General features: G+C 36.5%; 1 pseudogene; it reads right to left on the minus strand.

Annotated features, from left to right (window-relative positions):
- Positions 1-1,204: 1,204 nt before the first annotated feature.
- LOC102011811 lies at positions 1,205-1,543 on the minus strand (annotated as a pseudogene).
- Positions 1,544-3,436: the final 1,893 nt, after the last annotated feature.

Below are 3,436 nucleotides of genomic sequence, written 5' to 3' on the forward strand. Positions count from 1 at the left end.
CCCCTCTCTCTGTGTACTCCGCGGACTCTGTCTCTCATTCTATGCTAGTATTTCACCTTTCTGCTGGTTTGTTTCCTGCTCCACCCCCAGTACTGAGCAACAGACCCACAGCCTTGCACACGCTGGGCAAAAGCTCTACACAGAAGAACATGCCCAGCCCTTCTTGTTTTCTTTTCTTTTTTTTAAAATGTTGACACAGGATCTTGCTAAATTGCTCAGATTGGGCTAGAATTTATGATCCTTCTGCCTTATCCTCCCCTCTAGCTGGGATTATAGGTGTGCACTATCATACCTAGTTTTGTAAGTGTTTTATTTTTTAATATTTATTTATTTATTTTTGTTTTCTTGAGACAGGGTCTTGCTATGTAGTGTAGGCTGACATCCTCCTGGCTCAGCCTGCAGAGTGTTGGGATTAAAGGTGTCCACCACCATACCCAGCTTTGTAGTTGTTTTTATGTTTGGGGGGTTTTGTTCATTTTTTTTTTTTTTTGTCTTTTTGAGACAAAGTCTTACTACTTAGTTCAGCCTAGCCGTGAACTCAGCCTCAGACTCACAGCAATCCTCTTGCCTCAGCCTCTGGAGTTCTAGGATTACCAGCATATGCCATCATGCCCAGCTGTAGTTGTTTAGAAACACTTGATTACCAACTATGTAAACTCTTATGACCAAATTGTCCTTAATTTTACCCAAAAGGAAGATATCTGTTCAAATTTTGTCAACATTACACCTTTGTCCCCTTTCCTGCAGAATAATAAAGATTAAGTTACTTAATACTGATGTTTTTTTAATAAGCAAATGTCTAACCATGCTTTTTAAAGCAAATAAAAGGCATAAAATATGGCACTATTTCAAATCAGGTGCCAATAAAATTGGCATCAGTACAAAGATCTAAGCAAATATCAAGTACATGAGATCAGTAATTAGAAGATCATTCAATGATTTCATTTTAGTAAGAACAAGAAGCTTAGTAACAGGTAGAAGAGACATATGGCATTATATTGAACACAGTAGTAAGCTAAACAACCATACTATTTACAAATTCCTCAACCGTAACTTCTTGCATTTCAATAACTAAATTCTAGCTTCATGTCTTAAAATTAAATGTCTATTCAACTAAGCTAATTGAACAAACAGGGCTATAAAATTTAGACCCTAGAATATCAGCATAAACAGGAGACGTTATTTAAAGATGAGTAAGAAGATCCTATTCTTTTTTATCATCGTTGTGATCAGGTTGCAAAGGACATGCTTTTCTCTTTGTTTTTCCTAAGCCACTACTTCCTGGCTCTTCAGGAATTTTATTCTCTCTACCAGAATCTTTTAGGGTAAAGCCTGAAGAATTCTCCAATTCCTTTTTGCCACTTGGGAATTGGATGTACACAAGCTGAATTCTTTCCTGAATGCTTATTTTCAGCTTTGCTTGAGAACAAAGTCAATGCAGAATTAGCGGGAGAGGTCGAGGGGCCCAGCACTTTCCTGGGGGCTTGAGAGGCCAACACTTTCCTGTAAGTGCTTGGGACACTGTCGCTTTAGTCCTCACCATGGTAGCCTGTGAGGAGATGAGAGAGACATGCTGACTTGTAGTTCATTTTGTCTGAAAATAGAGTAAGTACCCCTCCTTTTTTTCTTGGTTCTTGTCACATGGAGTATTGTTTTCCACCATTTGATTATCAGTCTATAAATTTCTTTTTGAATTAAATGTGTTTGCTGCATGCAGCAAATTGTTGAATCTTGTATCTTTATACATTCTTCCAGTCTATTTCTGGATGGGTGAATCAAGACCATTTACATTGATAGTTATAACTGATATGTGTTGGCTTATCCTTGTGGTAATATTTTCTTCTTGCTGATTCTCTTTTACTTCTGTTTAATTGCTTGCCTTGTCTGGTGGCTTCTTTCTATTGTTGTTCTTGGAATTGTGGTCTATATTATCTCCTTTTAAAATATCCTTTAGAATATTTTGGAGTGCTGCTTTGGTGGTCGTGGATTTCTTAAGGTGTTCTTTGTCATGAAAGTATCTTAGTTCTCCATAAATTTTGAAATAGTTTTGCAAGGTACATCAATCTGGACTGGAGATTGTTCTCTTTTAGGTCTTGAAATACTTCACGCCAAGCTCTCCTTGACTGAAGCATTTGTGTTAAGAAGTTTGCTGATTCTGATGGGCTTTCTTTTGTAAGTGATTTGGTTATTTTCTCTAACCACTTTTATATTCTGTTCTTGTGCCAAGTTTTTGCAACGTTGATTATTTTATCCCTTGGTGTAGATTTATTTTGGTCATGGCTAATTGGATTTCTATATGCTTCACTTACCTGTATTCAAATCCTTCTTTCATGTTTAGGAAGTTTTATGCTATTATTCCTGTGAACAGGTTTTTTAATGTCATTTGTATTGACTCCTACTTTTTCATTTACTCCAATCAATCTTTTGTTTTTCTTTATACTATCTTGTAGTTGTTGGATTGATTTTCCGTGGTCCTTTGCTATTTTTAAAAGATCTGTCTTTTCATGATCACTAACCACACCCCTTTCTTCTAGGTGTGATATTCTGTCTTCTCATTCATTCAGTTTTTCCAGTTTCAAAGTAATTTTAAATTCCCAGGATATCTGTTTTGTTCTATTTCAAGGATCCCATTAGTTTCCTTGGATTGTTTGTGTTTTCAATCATTTTTGTAAGTGCTTCTATTTTTTTTTTTTCTATCTGTGTCTACTCTACATTCACTGAGAAAGTCCTTCATTATGGTTGTCATCTCTTCTTACCCGAGAGATGATTTCTGATATGATTTTCTCTGTAGCCTCATTCATATCTTTTTACTTCTCCTGCTCTCATTTCAGAACATTCAGGTGAGTGGCTTCTGATTTCTTCTATCTCATTACTCCCTGGATTTGTTTTGCATGGGATGATGTCTGGGTTTCACTTAGCTTCTGTGTCTTGTCATGCTCTATTTTTAAATTCTAATTTGTTTTCTGTGTTGATGTGTGCAAGCTGCTTATGTTAAGTAGCTTTATCTCTAGTATAAAGGCTTCCTTAGGAAGTGTCTATTCCTCAGAGATATAGTTTGGGTGTAGCTTCCTCCTGGTCTTTGTGTCTGCCCCCAAGATCTTACCCTCCCAGTTTATTAGGGATGAGAAGTTGCCATCTATTTGGGTCAACACCAATTCCTTTGGTACTAGACTATAGTGGTGATGATGACTCCAGATAATCACAGTGTTGTCATACAGGAGTGAACAATTGATTGCATCAGGAATTGCATCCTTGCTAAAATAGTAGCAAGGATACTTTACTGATAGAGTAGTGATGTCAGTAAACATAGCCTAGAAACTGATAAACTGTGGTAACTGTAGATTTTGTACCTTTAACCAGAGTACAAGATCTACAGTTATATAACAAAATCCAGAGTACAAGATCTACAGTTATATAACAAAATCCAGAGTACAAG

The sequence above is a fragment of the Chinchilla lanigera genome, unplaced genomic scaffold (assembly GCF_000276665.1).
Source record: "Chinchilla lanigera isolate Chin_1 unplaced genomic scaffold, ChiLan1.0 scaffold00039, whole genome shotgun sequence".
Lineage (NCBI taxonomy): Eukaryota > Metazoa > Chordata > Mammalia > Rodentia > Chinchillidae > Chinchilla > Chinchilla lanigera.